The sequence below is a fragment of the Megascapheus bottae genome, chromosome 1 (genome assembly GCF_031878675.1).
Source record: "Megascapheus bottae isolate mThoBot1 chromosome 1, mThoBot2.hap1, whole genome shotgun sequence".
Taxonomy (NCBI): domain Eukaryota; kingdom Metazoa; phylum Chordata; class Mammalia; order Rodentia; family Geomyidae; genus Megascapheus; species Megascapheus bottae.
The window spans coordinates 10,617,732-10,633,875 of NC_143509.1; the positions used below are offsets into that span (position 1 = coordinate 10,617,732).

The window sequence follows — 16,144 nt, forward strand, 5'->3', positions numbered from 1 at the left end:
CCTTCAGCCTAAGAGCTCAGAGACAGTGCCCAGGCTAAGTTCAAACCTCATGACCCTCAAAACACTAAATAAGTAAAGTTCAGACTCTTTTACCTTTATACTGTTACAGAATCTACCTTCCCACCACAGTATGCCATCTTCCTGTGTTATGGAAATAAGCCTGTCAGGAACAGACCAGTAGTATGCCTTCAGAGATAGGCCTAGATAACTTCTCTTGTGGCCTAATGTAACGTATCAGCCCAATGCATACAAAGCAGTGGTTTGGGCCCCATAAAGCCATAACTTGCTTCCTTGTGGATGGCTTATCACAAGTCCAGGATTTGGGGAAGCTTAATATCACAGCCAAGCCAAACCACTTCTTTTGAATATATGTCAGTGATATAGGTGTACTTTTACTTGCTTCTGGTGTCCCTTGCATTTTCCTCTTCTATTTTCAGGATTTTCTATCTGTCCTGTAAATGTCATTAAGTTAGTCTGGCTAGAAAAAAAAGTTTGAAACCCATTTTAAGTATTCAGCAAAAAGGCAGGCTGGAGATGTAGTTCAAATGAGCAAACAAGCTAAGCAAACACGATAGAAACAGGAGATCCTGAATTTAAGCCTTGATATTGGAGAGAAAAACCCACTGGTGTTACCATTATTTTTATGTCAATCCATGAAATTGTAATTGTGCATATATTTATACTTAGAATAGCTCAGATATTATGATCAGAAAAGTACTGCCTCTCAATATTCATAACTAGAAACCTATACAAATAGTATCTGGACATATGTGTGAATTGTGAGCATGAGACTATGAATAATGCAGGGGTTTCTTTAATCTCCACGTGTGAGGCGCCGATGCTTTTAATTCAGTTTTGATTAATGGATTGCCACAAGTACTGTGGTGTTACAGTAGGTTTATGATGTCAGAATGTGACAATGACGTCACAATGGCACAATGATGCCAAAATTCTGATGTGAGGTCATGATTATTATTTTTACTGTCACATGCCTGTCATGTCTGAAACTTTCTTAGGCTAAAATCAGGACATGAGGTCAAAGCTTCTCTGATGTAAAAATAGCCAGGTGATGTCACAATGGTTAGGATGTTATGGTAGGTCAGTGATGTCATTCCATCGATGTGATGTCACAAATTATGATTTTGCACTAGTTGTGTGATGTCACAATGAGATAATGATGTCCTAAGAACAATATTATTTCACACATATATACAAAATTATTATCAGAATGTAAGAATAAAAGCTAAGGAATTGTAGGCAAAGCACTACAATTGTCACTTGTCTTAAACATCATCACTGGTAATTCTGATGGGAGACATTGGATCTGCTAGTTGAAGTGTCCAAGTACAGCAGGTTTTGACATAGGGAAATATTGAGTATGTTATGGACTTTCTTATGTATATTTCGTGATACTCTTGGGACATTAATGGAGTTAAGGGGATATAAGTTTTCTCCACAATGTTCCAAAGTATTTGTACCACAATGTGTCATACATATACAAGTATGTAAAGACTTCATAGGAAACTGCCATTGAAATCCATGGAAAGAATTTGCGGTGAAAATTGCATACAGAAATGTTTCTTGCAGGAACCTCTTGAGTTGAAAAGTAAAGCAAGTACGTAAAAAGCAGTTGACATGGGATGCAGTGGTCTCAGCCAGTCCCGTCAGATGCTCCACACTTTGGGTGACTGCTCAGCTTGGCCCGGACTGACCCAGCAAGGCCAGCTAGTCCTTTGCGTTTGTGCATTAACCAACACTGGATGTTAAGTATATCCATGAGAGAACCTTCCTTTCAAAGATGGGGACTGTTCACTGCATTTCAGATCCACAAGTTGATGTCCCTGAGTGTCCCTGTCTTGACAATGGTAAGTGCACGGTAAGAATGCAGCTAACAGATGAAGGATGGGATAAAGTGTGGGCTAGCGATGGCTGGTTGAGTCTTGGAAGGCCAAGTCCAAGCCGATGTCCCTTATTCTTGGTTTTTCTACAAGTGAATTTGAGATGAACACTCCAATGTCTTTCCAAGGCACCACTCACATCCCTGTAGATTAGTTAATGGATTGCTCTTTCATTGCTTCCTCCAGCTCACTCAAGCATTATGAGACCCCCATATCATAGAGTTCATGTACCCAGAAAATCAAGCAGCCTAGAACCAAATGTAGGTGCCAGTGGATTAGGTTTGTCTATCCTCACATAATTTCACTAGGAAACAAGATTTTCAATTTTCTTTGAAAGATATTATGGAAGAAAGGGAAGGGAGGAATTACACTGTCCAGAATGAAATGCACTCTTTCCTTGAATTAGATAATGGTAGCCCATCTACATATCACCTTTAAAATAACAAAATGCATTACAGGAAACAATTAGGGAACTAACTTATAAGTCAAAAGTAACTCAAAACCAAAGGGCAGGAGGCAGGATATCTGACTACCAATTAGAAAGTTATTACTTCAAAGACTGCTTAAAAAAGAAAAACAAAAAAGTATGTTTCTGTCCAATTTTATTGAGGTAAATTTTACATATTACAAACTTGCCACTCAAGCCTTGCAGCATTCTTTGTTGGGCCCATCATCTGCAGATATTCATCATTCTTTACAAACTAACAATTTAAACATTAAAAAGATACATTCTTCCATTTCAAATCTATCCTGATAGTTTCTTTTCTCGTAATGGATTATACTAATGAAACTAGAACAATTAGGTATCAAGCAGGTAGAATTTATCTGATTCTACATCAACTTAGTTGCTTCTGCAAAACAGCTCTTGGTTTTAACAATCTCCTCAGGGCACTTTTGAGGTTCTTGTTCCTCAGGCTGTAGATGAAGGGATTCAGGAGAGGAATGACCACTGTGTACATTGCTGAGGACACAGTGATGCTCCTGGGAGAATGTGACATGGCCGATACAAAGTAGACCCCCAATCCTGTCCCAAAGAATAAACACAGCACTGACAGGTGAGAACCAAAGGTAGAGAAGGCTTTGTACTTACCTTCTGCTGATGGAATTCTCAGCACTGAACAAATTATTTTATAATAAGAGAAGAAGTTTCCAAAGATCATAGGAATCCATATATTGTAGCAAGAACATATTTGAAGATAGAATTTGTGAGTGTGTGCTTACAGGAAAGATCCAGGACTTGAGAAGTGTCACAGAAGAAACTTGGGATTTCCACTTCCTTGAAATCAGTCATATGTAAAGCCATCCACACGTGCATCTGTCCATCCAAGATGCTGGTGACAAATGACAGCAGAACCAAGGAGACACATTGACGAGGGTTCATGATGACAGGGTAATTCAGGGGGTGACAGATGGCCACAAAGCGGTCATAGGCCATCGCAGTAAGAAGGAAAGATCCATACAACCAAAAGTGACAAAAATAGATATCTGGATGAGGCAGCCCACATAGGAGATGGCTCTGTCGTGAGTGTGGATGTCCACCAGCATCTTGGGGACGGTGGTGGAGGTGAAGACAATGTCAGCCATGGACAGGATGGAGAGGAAGAAGTGCAAGGGGGTGTAGATGTGAGGGTCAGATGTGATGGCCAGGAGGATGAGCAGATTTCTGAGCACAGTGTTCAGGTACATGGACAGGAAGAGCCTAAAGAGCTTGGGTTGTAGCTCAGGGCCATCTGAGAGTCCCAGGAGATAAAATTCTGAGATGTGTGTTAGATTGCACAACTCTGCATTAATTGGAGACCTTTGATATAAAGAGAAAGCAGTATATAATGAAGGAGTCAGAATTCCACAATTATTTTGAACTCAAATATGCATAAGTCGATAACGACATTCTGTCCCACACTTTTCAGTTGTGACAAACACAATCATCCTAGATTTTTCGTCTTATTTATTACCATTTTTGTATTCATTGTAGATACTGAACTATGTTAGAACATTATATGCAGTGTTTTCTGATCAGAGAAAATACAGATTATTCTGCATTACAGGGTAGTTCACAGCAGTGATTTTTTTAAAAAATCGGTGAACTTCATTTTGATCCAATGTGCCTGCAGTCTCCCTGGAGACTCTGCATCATTGCTTTGTTTTCTAAATCTGTCTGTCTGTCTGTCTGTCTGTCTGTCTGTCTGTCTGTCTGTCTCTCTCCCCCTGCCCTGTGTGTGTGTGTGTGTGTGTGTTTGTGTGTGTGTGTCCATGTGCTTCCTAGGATTTTGACTCTGGGCCTGGGTACAGGTCTTGAGGCTTTCCTGCCCAAAGGAAAGCTCGAACATTTCAGTAAGAAACTCCACTTTTGGCTTCCCTCGTAGCTAATTGGAGATTAGAGCTCACAGGTCTTTGCTGCCCATGCTGGCTTTGAACCTCCATCTATAGAACTCAGCTAGTTAAGTAGCTAGGGTTCCAGGTATGAGATACCAGGGCTGGAACTGAATTATACTTAAAAAAAACATGAACTCTTCAGTCTCCTACATATAAATAAATCAAGATCCCCAATATGATATCTGCTTCTTCCTGAAGTAATTTCAGGAATTGAGGAATTTGCTGACAGTGTAGCAAAGGATTCCTGGCATGTAGGCAATGGTGATTGACATTTAGTTACTGGGTTTCTTCCTTTTCAATCATCTATCTGATTATTGCACTTCCTATACTGGTTTCTAACTGTGACCCCTGTGGCTCTGTTTTGTGATCAGTCTATAATCCCCTAAATAAGATATTCTCTTCCTGGAACTCTGAGAGAAATGAGACAGATGCCCAATTAGAAAATTGATCCAAAGCTTACAAATCTCAATGAACTCACTAACATGGATGGGGGGAAAGAATGTCCAATACAATAGATTTTAGCAGTGTCCTCTGGACAGCAAAGCTTCCAAGTTCTATGCCCAGATGACAGCCTGTAAAATATGGCTAATAAGGTCCAGAAGTTTGGCCTGTTTATGGACTGTTTGCCTAGCATTCACAAAGATCTCATTGTATTCCTCGGTACCACATACACAGAAAAAGCTGGAAGTGGTGCTGTGGCTCATGTGGCCTTGAGCTGCAGCCTTGAGAAAGCCCAAGGACAGTGTCCAGACCCTGTGTTCAAACTCCAGGACTGGCAAAAAATTTGGCTAGTTACACCATATGCACGAATTCAATTCCAAGTTTTAAGTCTATCAAATAGTCCCCAGACAATTTAACAACAGAAACATCCTGAATATCAGCATCTTGAGTGGAGTTCCATTAGGAAGTAGTGGAATGAATGGAAACAAGGAGCCAAAGGAGAATGCCGTGATAATACTCACTGCTTATTTGTTTAAAAATGAAATCTGGATAATAATGTGTCTATTGGTGATAAGGCAGGTGGAAGAGGAGAATGATGGAACAGATGACTCAGATGAACATACATTATACAAGTACAGGGACATGTTAATCTGAAATCTGTTGCTGCAAGTAAGTCAAGATAAAAAGTGTTAAAGAGAGAAAGTAGCTTAGTCAAATTAATAAATGATATACGATCCGTGTTTTTTGTGAAATACAAACTTTTGTTAAAATGTTTCAATTAAGTATATGTGGAGAGCCAAGCACACAAGTGACACCAAAACACATTCATCTCTCCATAAGTAAAAATACATGATGAGCCACGCCTTTTACATTATTTATCGTACATCATTTGATTTGAATCAACCATGTTCTCTAAATCAATAAACCTTCAGCACTGCAAAATAGCTTAGGTATTCATTTTCCTACCAAGTCACAAGTAATGTTCATTTATTGCTTTCTCTGTGTGCCTGTGCTTCACACCCAGAATCCTAGACACTCAGGAGGCATAGACCTGGGAATTTCATTTCAAAGCCATCCATGGCTGGGACGTCCATTAGAATTTTATATCCAGTTAACACACACACACACACACACACACACACACACACACACACACACACACACACACACTCATACACACAGAGACAGCAAGAGGTTGAGCTATGTCTGAAGTAGGAGAATAATAGCCTGGAGCAAAAAAGCTCAGGGAAAATGTCTAGGCCCTGAGTTCAAGCCCGAGGACAGGTACAAATGAACAAGCAAACAAGCAAGCTAACAACAGCAAAAAGTACCCACCTTGCTTTCATTAGTCAGCAGCTAGAGGCTGATCATGAGATATGAGCATCTGAACACACCTGTGCATTAATAACTCCTAAATCCTTTCTATACAATGACTACAAACAAACAAAATATCTGGTTGTTCATCATTTGCCAAGAAAGAAGAAAGCCCTGAGTTCAAGTAACAGTGCTACCAAAATAAAAAAGATCTCCATTTGTGCACTTTGATTGAGATAAGTTATCCATGATGGAAAATTCACATCTCAACCACTGTAAAATTCAGTTTGTTGGGCAACCATCTCCAGACATGTGCTGCCTATACAAATTTAAAATTTTTGCAATACAAAACTATATTAAGTGAAGTAAGCCACACCCAAAGTAACATAGTCTCAATGGTTTCCCTTATTTGTCATAATCAGCAGAAAACTTGGGCTCTCCTAGCAGAGATTTACAATAGAACAAAATCTGGAGACATTAGGCCAAATAGTATGACACTAATTGTAAGGACTTCCAGGATAAGGAAACAAAAGCCATATAATGAGTTATTATTGTCCTTAATATACTGTTCTCTTTCATCTCTTTTGCTGTCCCTTGGTTATTTCATATTGTTACAGTATTTCACCTTGTTATCTGATATATCTTATATATGCTTAATTGGTTGTTTGAAATAGGAGAGAGAAGGGGAAATCAAGAGGAGTGGGGAGAGGGGGGAAGGGAAATGGGGACCATGTCATGAGAAAGGGTATCAATATTTGTGAAGTAATGTACCTTCTATTGGGTGAATATACTGTAACCCTTCTATTAATTACAATAAAAATATATGAAAAAAAACAAAAAACTGAACCCCTACTTCAAGAAACACCTTGGCCTAGCCAGCAATGTTCTCCAGTATTCGTGTGTCATGAATGATACTAATGAAACAAGACAATACAAATAATGTGTTCAGAGAGGTAGGATTTACAGGACTGAGGCTTTACTATTCTTCCTTCTGCAAAATCATATTACAGATGGATTTCCTAACTCCTGGTGTCAGCTTCTGGTTTGTACAACCTCCTCAGGGCTCTTTTGATTTCCCTGTTCCTCAGGTTGTAGATGAAGGGGTTCAGGAAAGGAGTGACCACTGTGTACATCACTGAGGACACAGCACTGCCACTGGGAGAATGTGAAACAGCTGATACAACATAAACACCCAATGCTGTCCCAAAGAATAAACACACCACTGACAGATGAGAGCCACAGGTGGAGAAGGCTTTGTACTTCCCTCCTGATGATGGAATTCTCAACACTGAAGAAATAATTTTATAGGAAGGGAGAAGAATTCCAAAGATTGTAGGAAATCCATAAATGATAGGAACAACATATTTGAAGACATCATTTGAGAGTGTGTCTCTACAGGAAAGATCCAGAATTTGAGAAGGTCACAGAAGAAATTTGGGATTTCCAATTCCTTGAGATCAGTCGTCCTCAATGCCATCCACACATACAGCTGTCCTTCCAAGAAGCTGACAACAAGTGACAGCAGAACCAAGGAGACACAGAGACGAGGGTTCATGATGAGAGGGTAATTCAGAGGGTGAAAGATGGCCACAAAGCGGTCATAGGCCATCACAGTAAGAAGCATAGCATCCATGCAGCCAAAAATGGTGAAGAGACACATCTGTGTGAGGCAGCCTGCACAGGAGATGGCTCTGCTGGGACACAGGAGTTTCACCAGCATATTGGGTATGGTGGTGGAGATGAAGCAGATGTCATCCAAGGAGAGGATGGAGAGGAATACGTACGTGGGGGTGTGGAGATGGGGGTCTGAGCTTATGGCCAGTATGATGAGCAGATTTCCCAGTAAGGTGGTCAAATACATGGACAGGAAGAGTCCAAAGAGCATGGGTTGTAATTTTGGATCCTCGGAGATTCTCAGTAGAAGAAAATCTGTAATGAGGGTTAGATTTTGTGCTTCTTTATCACCTGGACAACTGCTCAAAAACAAAAACATCTTGATAGAAGATAAAACACATATCCAGTAATTGTCAGCTCTAATTACTTGAAAGTCAAGTATTTACAAGCTTGAATTTTGCACCACCTATGCAGTACAGTATACTAGAGTTTGTGAATTGTGGCAATTCTCTATTAGAATCTTCTCAATCTCAGATGCCTTGTTCCTCAGGCTTTTGTCTCCATTTATGCCCCAGTGACACCCAGTTGTGTTGGAAAGCCAAGAAGATAAAGGCTGGCTAGAGCAAGGTCACCTGACAGTACAGCCCATCCTTGTAATGTAGTGTGGGGGAACAGGTTCCAGGGCAGCAGGAGAGATTCAAGAATTTACACATTTATGATGCATGTCTCTGTCTAGGATCCTACTTTTGGAGCCAGTGCCCTGCCCTAGGCTCTAGGAAGCCCATCCACTAAGGGCTGGAGAGTGGGCTTTCATGCGTAGATTGAGATTCTGGGTTGTAAACTGGGCTGGAGGATTTCAGGAAGATTCCCCTGGGGGAAGGGCCAGCAGGTAGGTCAAGCCACTACAGCAATATTGAGTTAGGAGAACAAAGCAGTTTCCCATCCATTAGTGCAGTGAGTATTTTTATCGCACTGAAAAGAAAATCCAATCCCATGAATAGTCACTCCTTATTTATCTCCACTGTGACAGCATGCAGGCAAAAACCTACTTCTGGTTCCTTTCGACTTTCCTCTTCTTGTATTATGGCGTTTGTAGGGAAATGAGTAAGCCTGGAAATGTGATATTGAGTGAAATAAGTCAGGTTCAGAGAAACAAAGGACATGTATCCTTGGATAAAACATAAAAATTAAGGTGCTACGTCTAGTCACGTCCGGCGTCTCCGTCACGTTTCTCCATTCATTCATTTTTTTTTCATTCATGGGATGTGACGAGGCCTAGTTAGAAGCTATGGAGAGCGCTTTCCCCGCCCTCGGCTTCCTATCCTGGGTGGGAGCGAGCACGGTGGCCTACGAGGTCCTGCGCCTCTCATACTCGCTCTTCACAGCCTTCCGGATCTGGGGTGTGGGTAACGAGGCCGGGGTCGGTCCGTGGCTGGGTGCCTGTGCAGTTGTCACAGGCAGTACTGATGGAATCGGAAAATCATATGCAGAAGAGTTAGCGAAGCGTGGAATGAAGATTGTCTTAATCAGCAGATCACAGGAGAAACTCAACCAGGTTTTCAGTGTGATAAAAGAAAAATTCAAAATGGAGACAAGGACCATTGCTCTTGATTTCACCTCAGAAGACATTTATGATAAAATTAAAGCCTGCCTGGCAGATCTTGAAGTTGGTGTTCTAGTGAATAACGTAGAAGTGTCATATGAGTATCCTCAATACTTTTTGGATATTCCTGACTTGGACAATACTATCAAGAAACCGATTAATACCAATGTTCTTTCTGTTTGTAAGGTGACACAGTTGGTGCTGTCTGGCATGGTAGAAAGTTCTAAAGGAGTGATTCTGAATATCTCCTCTGCCAGTGGCATGCTTCCCGTTCCACTGTTGACTGTCTACTCTGCAACCAAGGCTTTTGTAGATTTCTTCTCTCAGTGCCTCCATTAAGAATATAAGAGCAAGGCAATCTTTGTGCAGAGTGTCCTGCCATACTTCATAGCTACTAAACTGGCTAAAACCCGAAAGCCAACCTTCGATAAGCCTTCTCCTGAGACGTTTGTGAAGTCTTCAATCAAAACAGTAGGTTTGCAGTCCTGAACCACTGGGTACCTCATCCATGCTCTCATGGGCACAATAAACTCAACCCTGCCACATTGGATATATTTTAAAATAGTCATGGCTGTAAATAATGCCTCACGAGCAAGCTATCTGAGGAAAGCGAAGAAGAACTGAGAGTGGTTAACTCTGAGTCACCTGGCTATGTGTTTGGGTTTGGGCCTTTATATATTCACTGCAAGCACCTGCCAGCCCCCAAAATCTGCACCTGTCTCAGTAGTTACTAACATGCTCACTTTTTTCATGATTGGGAGGAAAACAGAAAATGCTTTAAGAGTTCCTGATACATAGTCTGGCGAATAATCTCAAAGTTTAATGTAAATGCTCATGTGAAATGGATAGAAACCAATATGACCAAGAACATAATAAGAAGGAATGATAGAGTTAAATGTGCAGCTCAACAGATACACCTTCTCAAATACTTGTGATTATTTATTCTAGTGGGTTTTTTTATGAAACACCATAATAAATATAATGGGTAGCTACTCTTTTTGTTTTTAATACTTTGCGGGGGGATAGGGATTAACTGATTCTCTTATAGGGTGGACATGTTATAATTTTCAAGAATCTAGGATGTTTTCTATATGTATGGTCCAGTCTGTATGTTTATATGGAAGTAGTTTTTCTTAAAAGTAACTAACCACATAGAAATAATTATGATGTAAGGAATTATTTCTGGCACATGAAGCTACAATATAATTTCTTATGTTATTTTCTCTTAGTTTGAAGGTATATAATACTGAAAGCTATGTGGGCAAAACTTATACTGAAACAGAAAATTCCTGTGAGGTCACTGAGACCCACCCAGGAAAGTGGCCTGTTTGTTTCTGCACAGAATCAATATTGCTCACTTGTGCCAACACTCTTCTTGCATAGTAAATACTACCAAGGAAATGGCATTGTACTTTAAACTGTACTCTATAGGTGCTGTGATTATTGGCTATAATAAAAGATGGAAAAACCAAACCAAAACGAAACAAAACATAAAAGTTAAATCTCAATTATCACAATATATGTATACACATAGAGTCATGTGTATCAATGCACACACAAATTGAGTAAAGTGTGGCAGGAAGGGATTCTGATGGAACAACTCTCATCAAGTAAGGTATAGTTTAACCACATGAATAGGAGGAAGCTGAAACAGCCTGCTCCTTAAAAATATACAGTGTTCCAGAAGCAGGTGGCTCAGACTTCTAAGCCTAACTACTCCAGAGGCTGAGGTCTGAGATTCACAGGTGGAAGCCAGTCTAGGGCAGGGAATTCTGAGAATATTTTGTTTTGAATTAACTAGCAAAAATCGGGAAGTTAGGAGCGGGAGGCTAAATGAGAAGACCTCCAGGATATGGAAAGAAGAGCCATATGATGTGTAATTGTTGTTCTTAGTGTACTAGCTTATTTCTCATTTCTTTTATTGTCCCTTGGTTATTCTCATATTGTTATATTATCTTACCTTGTTATCTGTAATATTGCATATACATTTATTTGTTTATTTGAAATTTGATAGGGAAGGGGGAAAACAAGATGAAGGGAGTGGGTAGGGAGAGGCAAAAGGGCATAAAACATGAGAAAGGGTATCAATGTTTGGGAAATAATGTACTTTCTATCTGGCAAATATAACGGTAACTTTTCTATTAATTACAATTAAAAAGGAAGGAATAAAAGCAGAAAGTGGAGCTGTAGCTTTGAGCAAAAACGTCAGGAACCTGAGCACCCAAGCCCCGAGTTCAAGCCACAGAACCTACATGCGTGTGTGAATGCACATACATGCACACACTACAGAAGGTGAAGGATATGAAATGAGAAAGCATGACCTAAAACCCAGAGCTCTGAGAAGGATACAGGGCATTCTGCCAAAAGTTTCATTGATGTAATGTCCTCTTGTCATTTTCACCATCGTCACAATCTTCCTACTCATTCTCCTCCTCTTTTTTCTCCTCCTCCTATTTCTCCTTTTTCTCCTCTTCTTCTTCCTCCTCCCTCTCCTCCTTTCAGACAGCCTCTAGGAGAACTTTGGAAACTGGTTTGAACAATATCCTGCTACATTTGGTGAGCCACAAATGAGAATGAAAAGCACAGTAGGTAAAGAATTCTCCATTACATACACTGGTACCCCTAGCCTTCAACCCCTACCTACAAATTCACTGAGGACATACACTTTGTCGCCAAGTCCTTCACCACCCGTCCTGCCCCACTTAGTTGCTTAAGCTGCTTCTCTATTCAGCTATGACTGAGGTAGACAGATCTGAGGACCCCAGATCTGGTGCCCAGCACAAATCCAGCCTCTGTTCTCAGGAAAGATATAAAGAAACAGAAGGAGCAGAGATGGTGGTGATGAGAAGATAGATATAGGACCAGTGTCCTGAAGACAGGGGAGGGAAGGCTCATCCTTTACTTGTATATGGCCTTGGAGGATTAATATCAACAGGTGACAATTAACCAACCTGTGTGTATTAACAAGCCATGTCTCTGGACATTTCAAACACAGGGATGACAGAATCATAAAAAAATTTCCATGACACGTGGCCGGGAGTGTGGCCTAGGCTAGCGTGCTTGCCAGGCATGCACAGAGATCTATGTTCGATTCCCTAGCATCATGTACACAGAAAAATCCAGAAGTGGTGCTGTGACTCAAGTGGCAGAGCACCAGCCTTGAGCAAAATGTGTCCAAGGACAATGCCCAGGCCCTGAGTTCAAGCACCCAGACTGGCAAAAAAAAAGAAAACATTTTTAAATAGTTGTGTACTGGTTTCTTTATTATCATAATTATTATTAATTTGTTGTACCAAGATGTTACAGTTCAACATATCAATTTGTGAGAAAAATGAATTTTGGTTGTTTACACCCTTTCTGTTTCATCAACTCTCCCAACCTCAATAATATCTTCAATATTCGATTTTTAAATAAATATTTGAATTACATTAATGTATTTGTACCAAGGAGTTGACACTCAATAGAGCAGTTGGTGAACACAGTGTATCTTGATTCATATCACCAGTTTTATTCTACTTCATTCTACCCAAACTCCCCTCCCTTCAATTGTCTTAAGTTTGTATGGTATGTATGGAATTTTAATAACATTTCCCCCCTTCTCACTTCAGTATACTATCCTCTGTCTTATCCTCTACATTTCCAGTACGTTATTTTCTTTTTTTCATATTTTTATTGTAATTAATGGAAGGGATACATTATATTCACCAGATAGAAGGTGCATTAATTCACACACGTTGATACACTTTCTCATGTCTTGGTCACCATTTCCCTTCCCCTAACCCCACCCCTCATCTTGTTTTCCTTTCTTCCCTATACAATTTCAAATAACCAAATAAAATATATTCAATATATCAGATAACAAAGTGAGATACTGTAACAATATGAGATAACCAAGGGACAGCAAGAGATGAGAGATAACATAGTACACTAAGGACAACAATCACTCATTATATGGCTTTTGTTTCTACATCCTAGAGGCCCTTTCATTTAGCATCATACTACATCCAGTACGCTATTTTCTGATAATCATTTTGTTGGCCGGTATTTTGGGATTTCTAATGAATTACACCATTTAAACTCTATCCTAAATATATCATATTTCAGTTGATACATTGGTTTTCCCTTGTCTTGAGAACATAGCTATGAAATGTGTTTGACATATTCATCTCTAGACATCAATTTCTCTATTTTCCTAACATTAGTTTTATAAATTTCATTGATCTAAGCCTTCAAGACTTTCCAGCTTCCTGGCATTCATTCTTGTATACTGAGAGTGAATTTTCTAAGGAATGACACCATTTAAACTCCCTCCCTGAATATAGCGTGTTTTAGGGTATAAATTGGGTACCTTTGCAAATTACCCCACATGAACATAATTGTATAATTACACATTAGATCTAACTACCACATATGAGAGAAAATATGCATCCTTAGCATTTCTTGGTCTGGCTTGACTTCATTTGAATTTTGTCCTCAAAATTTATTTCTTCACAAATGATGGAAGCTCATTCTTCCTAGAGGAGGAGGACAATTCCCTTCTGTAAATATTCTTTCTTCACTAAGAAGCAGGTTTGAGTTCTCCTTTCTCCTCTTCATCTGTTAACAACAGTACATCCTCAGAGACTTGGACCAAACACACCAAAAATCTAATTAATCACAAGCTCTGAGCTTGTGTCTTCAATTCTACCTAACATTCAAAGTTCAAGCCCTTCATCCCTGCAGTGCAATAACCCCAGCCCAGCTGGGTCCCCATGCGGCATTTCTTCAATGGATTAGGATGGTCTCATATGATGTAGAGGAGTTCCAGGATTCACTATAGCACATGGATGGGGAATGCATTGAACTTACACCCCGTGGAATGATCCTGAGGATCACAAACATAAAGCAAAAAGTGCACAGAGTTCCTACAGATGTGAGGATTCTTATGGGCACAGATTCCCCATTACAATGAGGAACTGGGTAGCCATATGGGAGGACAGCACCATGGAAGAGAGAAAAACAAATTATATGAAGGATGTGAGGATTGTGCTGTTGGTAGTTTATCAGACATGGATGGAATCAGCCCAGAGCACTCTCATTGGGTCAATGGAGCCAAGAAATGTCGTATGTAGACATAGTAAAATTCTAGTCATCCATTGGTGAGGATAGTATTTTATCACTGGGAAAGAACTGGAAAGTCCTGGAAAAAAATTATGTTAAAGGAAGTAAGTTAGACTCAGAGAGATACAGGATCCATGTTTTTCCCTTGTATGTGGAAGGTACATTTAGCTCACAAACTCCCTAGTAAATACATCAGGTGGTAAGATCTTGTATACAAATGTATTCACTGATATATGGAAGATTCAAGAAGATCTAAAATGGTGTAATTTGATAGAAAGGCAAAATCTAGGTTCAGAGAAATTCACATCAGGCAGTGGGTAGTGACAGGGTTTGGGTGGTGTCTAGGGATAGATGAGGAGAAGAAGATGGGGAGAATGCAGATACACATCCAGTGTATATCCCACAAAATTATGAAGAGTGAGTGAAGGGGTGAGTAGGGGAACGTGATAATATGGGAGGAGTGACTTTGATCAAGATGTATTATATTCAAAAACTGCTTTGGCAACTGTCAAATCCTTAGTACAACTACTTAAAAATAATAATAATAATAGGGATAAAAGAACTTGTCGTTGGCAGAATATGGCGGCGGTTCACTGTTGAGTCTTTCTGTGCTGTCTCCAAGATACCAGTTCTGGCATCATAGGGGAAAGTTCATACCGCAAGATCGATCCTAAGTTACCTTTAGCACCACAGAGATCTAAGTCAGAGAGAAAAAGGCAGAAAACCGGCACAAGAAGACAGTATGGAGCAGAGCCAACTGCTTGGAGCCACTGTGAAGACAAAACCTTTCTCCTGAACCTGAGCAGACAGTGCTTCTCGGCAGCTCAGACCTACCAGCTGCAGAAAGAGACAGACTAAGCCTGCACAAGGCCAAAGCGGTCACCCAGCGTGTCGCGGACCTGTCAGCTTCACGAAACCAGAAAACCCATCAAATTGTGAATACCTCCCTGGAACGGCATTGGGAAGGAATCCCATCACCCACCAGCTGAAAGCAGCACCATCTTGACTGCTGGTAAAGACCCGACCAAAACAACTGGAGCCTGAGAAGTGGTGCTGGCAGTACCATCATTCAAAGGGGCAAAGGTTTTCCCAGAGGCAGCTTAGCCAGACAGCAGCCCCCATGCTAGTGGACATTCCTCCCCCTGGGTGGGGACACACTCCTGGTAAACAAAAAAAAATGTTAATCTTCAGTTTGTCTTTGTGTGGGGCACAGGATAGGAAACTTTATCTCCACTAATTTCCGGATCCAAAACCTTCAAAAAGTCTTTTCTCTTACAATTTGGCTTTGCAGTTGTTCTGATCAGTTTGTTGATTGGGCAGGAAACAAAAAACATAACAGTGGCTTCATGAGGAGCTTTGTTTACCATGACAGCGGCCACGCCAAGGGGTGGGACTTCCAAAAGTGCCAGGAACAGACATCTGGCCAAGCTGCCTGTGGGAATACATTTGCCATTTAGAATGATGGCGCTGCCAGCACCACTTCTCAGACTACAGGTGTTTTGGCTGGGTCTTTGCCAGCAGTCCCGATGGCGTTGCTCTAGGCTGGTGAAGAAGAGGATCCCTTCCCAATGTCTTTCTATGGAGGTACTCAAAAATTGATGGGTTTTCTGGTATTGTGCCCAGAAACATGAACAGCCCCCCCCCCATAGCCAGATACCAAAGGTCAATGCAAATTGCAATGAGTCGTTTATTGACGAGCTTGAGCACTGATAGTCAAGTGCAGACCAGAGGCCCCGAGCACAAGATTACAGCCCCTGAGATCGCTGTGGTGCTAAAGCTTACTTAATGTTGATCTTTGGGT

At 40.6% G+C, this 16,144-nt stretch overlaps 2 pseudogenes; one reads left to right on the forward strand and one right to left on the reverse strand.

Moving 5' to 3' along the window:
• Positions 1-7,045: 7,045 nt before the first annotated feature.
• LOC150068376 (olfactory receptor 7E178-like) lies at positions 7,046-8,019 on the reverse strand (annotated as a pseudogene).
• Positions 8,020-8,928: 909 nt separating this feature from the next.
• On the forward strand, positions 8,929-10,252 carry LOC150068377 (very-long-chain 3-oxoacyl-CoA reductase pseudogene; annotated as a pseudogene).
• The last annotated feature ends 5,892 nt before the right edge of the window (positions 10,253-16,144 follow it).